The sequence below is a fragment of the Pseudopodoces humilis genome, chromosome 2 (assembly GCF_049639895.1).
Source record: "Pseudopodoces humilis isolate 2021_Gansu_Grassland_sample_001 chromosome 2, ASM4963989v1, whole genome shotgun sequence".
Taxonomy (NCBI): domain Eukaryota; kingdom Metazoa; phylum Chordata; class Aves; order Passeriformes; family Paridae; genus Pseudopodoces; species Pseudopodoces humilis.
In genome coordinates this window covers 62262501-62275466 of record NC_142201.1, presented here as the reverse complement: position 1 = coordinate 62275466, position 12966 = coordinate 62262501, and the positions used below count along the sequence as shown (strand labels likewise).

At 44.5% G+C, this 12966-nt stretch overlaps 1 long non-coding RNA gene across 2 annotated transcripts in view; it reads left to right on the top strand.

Moving 5' to 3' along the window:
- Positions 1-2022: 2022 nt before the first annotated feature.
- Positions 2023-12966, top strand: part of LOC106628156 (uncharacterized) — a 77950-nt gene continuing 67006 nt past the window's right edge. For both annotated transcript variants that reach the window (XR_001331448.2, XR_015771954.1), the window contains exon 1: positions 2023-2241. This is a non-coding gene — a long non-coding RNA (uncharacterized LOC106628156). The remainder of the gene's footprint in view (positions 2242-12966) is intronic.

Below are 12966 nucleotides of genomic sequence, written 5' to 3'. Positions count from 1 at the left end.
TTTCTTTTTTTTTCTTTTTTTGCAACCACAGCAGAAGGAGCAAAGAGTAGCCGCAGTCCCCACGGAGAGCCCACGGAAGATGAGCAAGCACCGTGTTCTGTCCCAAGAGCAGCGATGTGGGACGGAGATCTGGCGGCGAAGTTGGAGAGGAGGGGAAAGCCCGGCATTCAGGGGACGCTTCAAGAAAGACACCACACTAAGGGAATTTATTTTATTCGCTCAGAGCTTTCCTCAGGCATTACCTGCGCTCCCCGCTCCGCAGGGAGCTCCCCCGCAAGCAGAGACCGTGCGTGGGTTGGGTGGAGCAGGAGGGGTAGAGTCCCGAGGGAATAGCACTCTCCCCCAGAAAATCATCACCGCGAAGGCATCTGCTGTCCGAAGCATGAGAAGAGAACTTATCCGCCCACAGAACTCACGAAATCAAAGAGTGGGGGAAAACCCCCAAACGTCGCCTGGTTCGACGGCTGTGTTTCTGCTGGGCAAGAATCGCCCGCGGGTCCATCAGGGGTATTTTTAGGGCGACCACACAACCGGTGTGTCACGGTCACGCACGTCTCCAACCTTCCTGCTTCACTCCAGCTCCTCTCTAACCCCACGGTGTCAACCCACCGGCCTGTGCGATAGCAAGGAAGGATTTTCCCGTCTAAACATAGAAAGATTTGCTCAACCGAGCAGGAGCCCCGTGGATGTTTCCCCTAGCATGTTACAAGTAACAGAACCAGCAGCTCCACACGGAGCCCCGAGGCCGGAGCCGGGAGCGCTCGGCAGACTCGGGCAAGCCCGGTCCCGGCCTCCGCCCGCCCGGGGCACAGTGGCTCTGCCTCCCGGGGCGGGAGGGACGAGCCCTCGCTCGCAAAAAAATAATAAAACAAAACAAAACAAAACAAAACAAAGCAAAACAAAACAAAAAACCTCAAAAAGCCCCCAACAAACAAAAACCAAAACTCAAACCCAAAAAAAACCCAGAAAAAAACCAAAAAACAGCAACCAGAAAGAGCACCCCAAAAAAGAAGTTGAATGGAAACAAGCAAAACAACAACAAAAAGGAGCACACTTGCTTTGGTTTTTTTCCAGGCTTGCTACCCTGCGCCGTCCCCGCCGGCAGAAAGTTCTCCCCCCGTCCCGCGGCACCCGAGGGCGGTGGCCGGGGTGACCGTGGGGGTTCAGGACCCGGAGGGAAACGAGACGTGGGCAAAGCTCGGCACCCCTTTGGGAACACGTCCCCTCAGCCTTGGCGGCGATGGAAGGCCCTCCTCTGGTGTTTGCAGTTTTCTTTGTTTACATTCAGTTTAGAAACATTGGCCTTCGGCCAGAACAGCGACGGCTCCCCTTCTCTCCCCCCACTTTTGTCCCCCCTCCCCCTGCTTCTTCTTCGGTGGCGGAGAAAATCCTTAAGTTTCACGACCCCCAGGTTTTAAAATGTTTGCCCGTCGGCTCCCCAAATTAACCCTTCGGCGCTACCTCGTAAAGAAAACGGAGCCGGGTGGTGCGTGCACCTGCCCTCGGAGCTCCCAGCCGAGGGGGTCGCAACAGGTTCTACCGGGAGACGGAGGGTACCGGCGAGCCGATCAGCGCCCAACCGAGCGGCGGGTCCCCCCTTCCCCGTGGCCCCGCCGCTCGGCTCGGCGCGCCTCGCCTCGCCGCCCGCGGGGCGGTGCTGTGCGGCGGCAGCCGGGCGGGGAAGCGGCGCGGTTCTCCCCGCCGCCCCCCGCCGCCGCCGCCGCTGCCGCTGCCGCTGCACCGCCCGGTTCCCCCCGTGGTCGCGGCGGCTGCAGCGGGTGGGGGAGAGCGCTGAAGCCGCTCGTAGTCGCCGGACTTGTGCGTCCCCCCTCCCCGCCCCGCCCCTCCACCCCGATATCTTCCCCCACCACCCCTCGGCGAGGAGTAAGTGCCACCGCTCCGCCTTCTCCTTTTCGCAATGTTGACGCAATCTATAAATAGTGGAACAAAAGGACCAACTTCCTCGCAGCTTTGCTGAAACTGCACAAAAAAGGCAACCGGGGGGGGGGGGGACACACACACACGCGGTTATTTTTTGATTTTATTTTTCTCCGGTTAAAAGGCGAATCCTCCTCCTCCTCCCTTCCTCCCTCTCTCCCCTTCCCCCCTCCCCCCCCCTCGCTACTGGAAGATATTTTTTTATTTTCCCTTGCTGCCTCCCTATGCTGGCAACGTCCTGCGAGTGGCTATTTTGCTTTTGCACCGAGAGAAGAGCTTCCCCCCTCGCCCTCTCTTCTGACAGTAAGTGCCATTTAGCTACTGCCTTTTCGGGGACTGGGGGGGCCGCCTGCTCGCCTACCTGCCTGCTGCCCCAGAGAGCGGGCAGCAGGGACCGGGAGCTCCGGGGAAGCGGGGCGAGCTTTGGAGGCGGCGAGGGAACAGCGCCGCGGAGCGAGCGGGGATGCGCGCGGGGGGACGGGGCGTGGGGGACCCCTGGATTTGGCCGGGGGGGCCGAACGGTGAAATAAGGTGGTCGGGAGAGGGGACCGCTGCTGCCGCCCGCCGAACAAAAGCTGACGCTGATATTAAACGGGCTTTTGTTAGGGGGAAGTGAGTGTGCGTGCGTGCGTGTGTGTGTGCGGGGGGGACACCTCGCCCGCAGCAAGTTGCCGTGCGGCGGAGGGCACCTCAGACTTGTTTACCGCTCGGCGCGGCGCTCACTGGCGTGTTTACCCTGCACACACGGCGCGGGGCTCCCCTCCTCCCCCCAGCCCCATCCCTCCTCCATGCCCCGGGGAGGGGAGGGATGAGCGGAGCGGGGTGTAAAGCGGCGCTGGGGAGCTGCGCCGTCAGGAGATGCTGATACGATCACGCGTAAAACAAGCACCCCCCTCCGGCTCGCAAGTCGGATCGGTGCAAGCGCAGGCAGTCACTGGCCGGAGGGAGAATTACATCATCCCCTGCTCCAGTGATGCTACCTTTCGTGCCGCTAACCATGCGCGCAGGCAAACAACCGGGGGCGCGCCTCACATCCCCCGGGCGGCTCGGTGCCACCCTGAGGGCGGCGGGGGGGAGCTGGGGGGCGGGGAGGCGCGCCCCCGCGTCACTCACACACACACACCCGCCCGCCCGAGTGTTTACAGCGCTCACACAGGCGTATTGTGACGTCGCCTGAGTGACAGCCCGCAGCTCCAACGGGGGGGGACGCACCCCCCGACGCCAGGGCAGAGCACGGGGGCCCCGCCCGCCGCGCCCCGCCGAGCCGCTCACGGCGCCCGTCCCGCGGGGAGCGGCGGCCGCTGCAGGGCCCCGCCGAGCCCGGGGCCGAACGCTCCCGAAGTTCAAGCCGACTCGCAGGCTCCAGCAGCAGCGTGGCTTACGCGATGCCGATCAGTTCGAGTTCGTGACGTTCTGTGACGTTTTAAGCGCTCGCTGTACAAGGGACTGCTCGTGAGGGAGGCGAGCTGTGTTTGCAAGCGTGGGGTGCCTGTGAGGTTACACCGCTCTCTCCGGGGCGAGCCGGGACGCGGGGGCCGGTCTTTTGCCGGGGAGCACGGTCATGATGGGACTTTGGGACAGGGACGCAGTCAGCGTAGAAGCTGTCATATCGATGGCCCTGGACACTCCATTGTCCAGACTGAACAATAAAAATCTTTTTTTTTTTTTTTTTTTTTTTTTTTTAAGGGATATAGACTTAAGTGGCGAGGACAGAATTTAAATTTCACACATCGTATGCTTTTCCCAGCGTTACAAGTGTAGTGTTATAAGGTTAGCAACTTGTTGCAATATGCTATTGGGCTGGGGAAAAGCGTCTGTGGGGTTTACTCAGCCTGTGAAAATACTGAAGCAGTACTTACCCACTGCAAAGTCAATAAAACTGTGTCACACTAAAACCAACAAAAAGTGCTTTTACAAATTGATATTTGTCAAGAATTGTCTGCCGGAATGCAGCAGTGTAAAAATAACCACTAAAACACCAGCATCTACTTGCTGCAAAATTCAAGTAACCACGAATCCCTGTTTAATAGTACACACAGTTTTTAATGTGTTAATGCTTTGGGTTTCTTCAAAGCATATTACTTTTTGAAGTCTGGGTGTTTCTATTTGTGCAGAAAATAGACTGAGAAGCTTTGAGCTCCTACTGTTACAAAAGTTAAAAGGAAACAAAGTTGAGCTGCTAAGTCGGCAGTCTGGAATGAGTCAATAGTATCTCCTTTGTCCTGCTAGCTTTCTCTGCTGCGGTGTATCTTTGCTCTATTTCCTCTGCAAAAGCAAATGAGCGTTTCTACCCTCAGCATATTTAATCGACTTAATAGAAGTCCTAGCTTCTAAATATTCTAAACTACCAGTAATATTACAATGTGCCTGCCTTTCCCAGCTGTATACAACAGTTATGATACCGTCAACGACAGTACGCTCACTTCTTTAACCCCAAAGATACTTCCACATTTTCCATAATCTATAATTAATAGAGCAAATTATTATTGCTTTGTTGTAGTAAGCCTTCATAACGGAACAAATATGCCTTTTTAAAGTACTCCATTATCTCTTGTGGTTTTGGTTGGTTTTGGTTTGTTTTGTTCTTAAGAAAAAAAAAAAGAAAAAAAAAGAAAAAAAAGACTGGGCTGGAGACATGAAGGAGATGTAAATAAGTCCCCTCTTCATTTACTTGGGGATTCCCTGGGAGTCTCAGAGGGCAAGGAGGTAACATAGCTGGCTTTTACAACAGGATGACAGGTCCTGACATAGGGTCACAGAGAATCTATGCTTGGCTAGCCCTGTGCTCCAGTTTTGTTTAGCTGGTAGCTAGTCCCTTGAGGGATCAATGTCAACTTAAGCATGCTAACTTCTACAAGTAATGGGCTGGCCAGTGACTGAGAGCTGTGACTGTCTCCTCCAAGGCTCCCTACTTCTGCTGCACTTGGAGCTCGAGTGCTGCCAGGCTGATTCTGTGGCTCTGCAGCTTGTCACAGAGAGAATCAAAGTGGCAACGGTACAAAGCAAGCTCCAACACTGCCTGTTCTCTGAAAACTAAAGGTGGCTAGATGTATTAGGTGGATAGGAAAAGCAGTTTGGGTAGGGACATGGCTTCATGACTGAGGCACAGAAACTGGAGCCAACTCCCATCACCATGAGCTGAGTTTCTGTGTACCCCAACCCACTTTGCCCTTAAATTCTGGCCTTGAATTTGCATTAGTAGTTCCACAGATCTGTCACACTCCCAGAGATAATAAACAAATGTCAATTCAATATCCCACACATAAAAGTACTAGATATCAACCTACTTTCTCTTTTAAGATATGTATATCTTAAATCTATCAATCAGGGAACAAGGTATATGCACACACACAAACACACCTCCTCACACTGATAGTCCTTTCTGGTTTAACTTTCAAAACCCATTGGAGATTAGACTTGGGCTAATAGAGTTCAAAGAAGAGTGAATTTGTATTAACTCACCAGGGTTGAAACTTGCATTTTAGCATGTACAGTATGTAGTTTTTATTCAGTTTTATGTTACAGTATGAAGGCTTTTTAAGTCTGCAAGATCATGATAATTTTTTGTGTTTATAAAAATAAGGCTTGTTTGTTATTAATTTATCTAACTCTGCTTTTCTTTTGATGTTTGAAGTACATAAAGAAGTAATTTAGCACATGATTAGCTGAATGACCCTTCCTTTCCTTTTTTCACACTTGAAAAAGATTATCAGTCGACTACTGCTGTATTACTGTATATGTGACCAGTCTGTCTGTACCGTTTGATGTCTGATACTTTTTAATTTTTTTTATTCTTCTTGTAGTCTTATTCTGTACATAAGATCCCAGGTATTTTTTAATTTTTAAATGCAGCCCTATAATTCCTAATGATAACAAGCAGTTTTCTCTGATCCCCATAAAGGCCTATGCTATGGATTTCCATAGCTTTCATTTAAAACTCTAGACACATTTCCATCTTTTCATTTGTGAAGGGTGTTACTAACTTACATTTGGAAATTTCACTGATTCAGACAGCACAGTCTTCCTGGTTCTGCAAGCGGGCAGTTCCAGTGTTTCAGCTTTTGCACAGTAGCACTTTAACAAGCAGCAACCATGCATAACTAACAAGACTGCAAGTCCAGTTACTGCTTTTTAGAAGCCTGTACCCAGCTCTTATGTTGTCCAAAATGTCCATTTTATGTTGTTGCAGCCGTAGGACAGTACTACTAACAGCAGGATTGTGCAGTAGTTATTTACAATGGATAAGATACAGGGTGAGAAAACAAAAGTTCTAAAAAATGGAGCCTGAGGCACAGGAAGAAAGAACAGCTCCAGCTATCCTTTTATAGTAACTGGTGTTTTATGGAAAGTGGTTAAGAAAGGAAAAAAAGGAAAACTCTCTCTTCTTTCCAGCAGTTAGCCAGTGATGGCATGATACTTCTAACTGAAGACTGATAACATTCTTGGATAAACCCTTCTGCAGGTTTCATTTCTAGTATCTGGAAAAAAGCGGTATTGTTTTCCTCAGCTCCTTCTCTTGGATCTACTTTTAGATTCTGGGTCTTACCCTCTAACTATATTGATGGATATCTAATAGAACAGTTATCAAGTTTGGCATTAATGCTTGATAAAAAAGTAACATATCCTTATGAATATTTTAAATTGCTGTAGTAGTTTTCATTAGAATTTTTTACACGTACAGTTAGCATTCTGAATACAACATATGAATAGATGACATTAGCTAGTCAGGGCATCACTTCAAAACATGTACATAATGTCTACACAAGATACACCTAGCACAGACTAAAAAAAGTGTTCTTAGCGTGGATTACAGGTACTATTAAATGAATACTTTGATGAATGGAAACTAGGAATTCAGTAGTTCACCAGATGAGAAATATGCCTTTAGACTCCACAAAGAAGTAAAAAATAAATATGCTGAAAACTAGGCAACACTAGCTGGAAAAACAGATTATTGAGACCACTGTGTTTTTTAGGCACTCTTAGTATCCTCATTTCTGTCTGAATGTTTTATTTGCATGAACATCCTTTTTTATAAATCAATAAATTTCACAAAGATTCCACTGTACGACACTGTACTGATTGGCTGTCGCAACTACTGACTAAATATTAATTTTGGTAGTCTTTCTGAGTTAAATCTATAAATTCCTATACCTGGATAACTTTTAAAACCCTACACACGAGTGAAACTCTGAGAAAAACAATTTCCTGATTTACACATTGTCCATCCTTGCTTTTAAAGATTTGGTTAGTAATTTACATTAGTTTGTCAAATTTACTTTTATTAGTTAGATAAAGAAAAATTAGATGGTCTCTTTTTTTTTGAAGTGTATTTCATCTTGGTTTTATTATATTAAGGAGAGCAATAAACACTCTAGGCTAAGTGGAAGGAGCTCCACATTAGTGCAATCACTTTGGTTTCATAACTCCTACAGATTTTTACCTCTTACAAGCAATGATTTACATACCATTGAGAGAAAATGAAAATGAGGGGGAAGCTCATTATGACACTGCAAAGTGTACTTAGCTTCTCCTAACGCGGACTAGATTAAACCTGGCCTATGTCACAAGAAATGTGAAGAGTGGGAGCAAAGGGTCCTTTCTCATAATAGTCCTGCACAATTAATGCCCTCTTTGCTCAATAGGGAAAACCAGACCCAAAATGAGGAGGAGGATATGGACTCCTATTCTTTCACCTTCACTCCCCACCCCCACCCTCTGAGCTGTAAAGAAAGGATCAGGTTGCACTATTTTAAAAGCTGGTGCAGTACGCACACTTCCTCACTACATTGGCAAGCACTGGGAGAAAATCTCTCTCAGAGCTCACTGCAGGAGTTTCTACTGCTTCATAACATCTTTTACTCAGGACTGTGATTTTTCAACAGAGCTGAGTCTTCAATAAAGTGATGAAAACTTCTCCCATAAACATACGATATTTTTAGGGACATATACAAATAACGGTATTATTGAAATAACTTACCTTTGACACATGGCTTTGAAAGCTTCACGCTTGATGCAAATCATAAAAATCAAACTATCACAACAGCTCAGCACTACAGGCAAAGTAGACCTGTAAATAAATATAAAGAGAAGTTAAGCAACTTACCATAATTTCCTGAATATGTTTAAATAAACTGGATTGATTAACACATTAAAGAAAATAATTGCTCTGTCTTTCATCCTATCCTCTGAGCACAGATTTCAGGTTACTGTTCCTATAGAAACTTCAAGTTAAATCAAACTGCTGATGTTAAATCTATATCATGGTGGAAGATGGATGGTGCTTTGTCCAAAGTTTGAAATGGGAGTCTAAACAAGGGCCATAATCCTGTCCTTGACTCAGAATTTCACCAATGGCTTTTCCATTCTAAGATAGGGACAGTTAAAACTGTCCTACATCTCACTGAATCTAAGAGATAAAATAATGGTTACGGGATGTGCCAATGCTACACATACCAGGGTTATACAAGTCTAAAATAATGTAAGATCTGAAATATTCTGTTTACCTGTACATTTGTCTTTATCAAAGTATAAAACTCACAGTTCCCTAGGCAAGGTGCCTAGTTAGCAGTGCCTAAGGGATGTTAAGAGGCTAATCCAACCATGAAGATCTCTCTTAAGAGGAGTTCCTATGCCATATCATATCTCAAAAGAAATCCAAAATTACAGTGATTGATATTCTCACCAGTCTTCCACTCTCTCCACATTAGATAGGAAGACCTGACTGGGAAAGGGCACTAAAAGCCTCGTATCTCACCCAGGGATCCTCCTGTGGGAACTGTGGAAGGAAGCCATAAACCACCTCCTGTTGGAACTGGGCAAGTTTCGCACTGGGAGAAAGAATCTTCACAAAGCACTGCATAAATGCTGGGCTGAGCCAGAGGCACTCAGAGGCTAGAAGAGCTGTATCAATCTGTCAAGTGGCCTAGCAGTGAGAAGGAATAAACCCTGTTTAGTCTTGCCTCAGCCGCTATTACCTGAGCTCTGAGAGTTTTAAAGGAACAAAATCTCACTCCAGGCTTAAAAGAAGCTTGAGGGCTATAGATAAAAAGCTGTATACTACATCTAGGTACTACAACTGTAGTTGTTAATAATACACAATTTCAACATACAGGCTGGGAGATATTTCATTTGAAAGCAAGAATGAAAATAATAACAGGTTTCGTTGTATGGCAACAAATTTACAAGTAATAGCAAAACTGTCCTTTTCTTATGCATAAGAGTCATCATTCTAGAGGGACACCCTGCTGGAAATACGAAAGAGGCACATGAAAATGGAAGAAAAGATAAGAAGCTTAATGAAAGATGCTGATCTGGATGACAGAAGTCTTCATCAAACAAGAAAGCAGTCTCCTACTTACTTTCTGATGCTGTGTAAATGAGTGAATCAAAGCCCACACATTCTCTTGCAAATCACGTCACAAGGATTTCATGTCTCTATGCCCCTGAGGTCATGAGTGACCATGTACTGACCCCTGACAGACTCCTGCTGCCTTTCCTTTAATACACCTCCCTAACCGCTTGAGCCCCTATGACATATACATTGCATGCTTCCTACCCTGCCTTTCTTTTATTTTAGCAATCTATACCCCACAAAAATTTCCTATAATCTTGCGTGTTTCTCTACAACCTTTCTTGTACTGAGAAGTTTCTCAATACTTCAGCAGATGTGTTAGGGAATAAGGAAAAACATAAAAAGATAAGATTATTTCAGGGAGAGACTCAGCAAGTTTTCAGAAAAAGGAATACTGTATTTTAAATAAAATAAGATTGTTTTCGACTGAAAGAGGCTCACACTTATATTACCAGTAAAACTTCTGCTGAAAGGGGAGGAAACAGTAACTAGAGACAGTAGTTCAAAAGGAAGTTCTGTTACAGTACAGACCAAAAAAATTAACTTCCTTTTACCAAGTATAAAATATGTAATTAATGCTGAACTTCTGCATATGCCTTAAATACTGGGCCGTGAGAGTGGATTGCTCTTTAATGTGTCCAACAGGCTTAATGCTGAAACCCATACAGGGAAATAATTATGACAATAGCATTCACCAAACACAAAACCGAGATATTCTTTCATTGAAACTCCTCCAGCTCTAACAAAGAGACAGCATTCAAAAAGAAAAAAAAAAATCAAAAAAAAAAAAACAACCCAGCATTCCAAAGACCACTGTAGATGCTGGGCATACTGGATATAGACTGATTCTTGAGTTAAAGACAGACATCCGCTAGCCAAAAGGAGTAACTAGAACAAAGAAGCGACTTTCAAACCTCTAGTTTGAACTTATCTATGTTTTCACACATCAGTAGGTTCAGTGGAGTTAGAAATATCCAGTATGTGTAATGAAAACAATCTCTATCAGCGGATACAGCACGAACATGATAACATATGTTTTCCAAGCCTAGAGCAATTGTCAAGCAATTACTGTTTGTCGAGACAACACGCTTGATAGTCAGGGTCACCTAACCCCAGGTCATCTCCTTCTGCCTTACCGTGAGGCAGGTCTCAGTAACTCAGCTGCCCAGACTTCTTTAATTTGCTCTGAAGCCAAGTTGCAGATGCAGGTTTCCCTGGCTGTGCGCAGCCAGAGAGCCGAGGGAGGTGGTGGTGACAAGGGCTCAGCTCCCGCTCCGCGATGGCTCAAACTGACAACAGATGCTGGGGTTTTGTTCCGAGGGAAGGAGGGCCCGGCGGGTCAGAGGGGACTCCTGACAACTGATTATTAACCACGGCTTTCTAAAGCACTTGCAAGGCCCATATTGTGTTTGTTTAGGACCCAGAACTACAAGTGCATGTTATCAGCAGACTGGGTGAATTGGTTTGTGTCTCTGAGTTCAATTACCAATTCTAGCTACCTTTTAAAACAGAAAATAGAATAGCCTTGTCTTACAAGTCTATTTTGGTCCAGTTTTATATTTCCTTTTTTTTTCCTTTCATTTTAGAGAACCTTATTCAATTAAATATATCCTCTTTATAAAATATTATTCTTTTTGCTATCTAGGTTTCATGCCTGCACAGTTTTATTTAATCACCTATATAAAGAACTTCTTATTCTTAATTTTTATACCTTATTATAGAAAATTTAATGGCTTCTCTTTACCATGACTTTGTCTTCCAATTATAACTTATTAAAAGTGTGTATGTAGATGGAGAATGGAATTAAATTAAAATGTAGCAAAAGAACCCTTAATTTTTTCTTGGTTAAATTAAATAGCTATAACTGTACACAACATGTAAGAAAAAGACTTATCAGAACATGCTGTATTGAAAACTGATTTATTCAACAAGGATGAATCACTGCTAGTTGGTGAACTCAAGTGATTGTTTCAGACCTTCAAGAGTGTAAAACTAGTACATCTTATAATTTTACAGATTCATGGACCTAATGAGAAAAAATGAAATTACCTGCTTTTTCATCTCCCAGTGGATTTTTCAATTTTGAACATACTAGTTGTTAATTTAAAGTAGATGAGTACATTAAAAGAGAAAAAGAAAAGCTATCAGAAGCTGGTTCCACATTCTGCAGGTAATAATTCCAAATGCTCTGCCAGTGACTTCCACCCCTTCAGTGGTTTGACTTTATCTAAAACTTTGGCATAAGAAATTGTTCGGCACAGTATTTTTATTGTGTTATTTTAAAATACTACAGTAAATTTAACCTTAATACTGGCTGCCCTAATTTCATAATTAATTTTAAATGGTCTTATTAAAAAAATAAACTTTTAGTTTAAAGAAAGCATACATAGAGAACTCATTAAACACATTAATTGTCCCAGGAGGCCACACAAGTAACAGAAAATGTGATTTCCCGCCTTTCTCTTATAGCCATTTAGACTATAGTATGTTCAAACCAGCATGGGTCCCTACTGTGTCTGCTGGTGTACGTACAAAGTTAAAGAGACAGAGCCCTGGCACAGAGGTTTGCCTTCATTTCCTCAGTACCTGAGGCATTAGAAGAAGCCAAGCAGGATAGGCTTTTTCTTTAATGCACTGGCTGTTCAGGTGCTGATTTACCAGCAGGAGGAGGGAAAGGGTGAAAGGATGCTATGAAGAGCTCCAGATCATTCCTTGTTCCTCCACCCAGTCTTCTCCTCTTCAAACTATAGCTGCACCTATGCCTATCTACTGAAAACTGGACAGACTTCAGGTTAACCAGGGAAATGAATGTAAGAATTCACCATCTTAATCTCTGCTAAAAATAGATACTTCCCATTAAATTTCCTTGTCCTTGAAAAGTGACTTAGAAGGATGAACCTTCTGTCAGGACAATTTCCCAGGTTTAAAGGGAAAGGAAAGTTATTTCTGAGAATTTTCTATAGTTGTGATCCTGGCTTGCTGCATTTTGGAATATGACTTACAGAATTGGTATCATAGATCTGTGGATTTGATCTATTCACTTAAGACAGATCAGAATGAAATTCCTCTTCCTCCCAAATTACTGTGATGGAAACAACACCATCCCATGGATTTTCTATTATTTTTCTTGCTCTTTTCTTTGTCAGGCTCAAAGATTTCCTCTCTGCAATAAAGAGAATCTGAAAGCCAGTATAAGGAACAAGTCACTACTCAGAATTACAATGGTTGCAACAAGTTTCTAGAGAGAGAAAGATGAATAAAGTTTGATTTAAGGAAGGGCAAGATTAGTGAGAAAGGAGGAGAGGCAGAGGCATTTTGTTAACATATATAAAACCTTTGAAATACTACAGACTGGGAAGTTAGCAAAGTTGAAAGTGCAGTAAAAAGAATAAGAATGACTAAGGTTGACTCTAGTTGATTTAATGTAAAGAGAGGAAAGTCCTATAAGTATTTTGTTTCATTTTTGCAAAGACTGTGAGTAGGTCATGATTCATAAACAAACTTTGTTTTAACTAGAGAGGTCAGATTGGTTCAGGCCAGGCTTGGCCCTTTTACCCATCTCCAACAGCTGACAAAAGCCAGTTCTTATCCAAATACTCCCTCAGTGAACAGCAGGACCAGGACAAGCACATTTGATAATGCCCATACACTCCAGCATCCAACTTTGTTTTAGC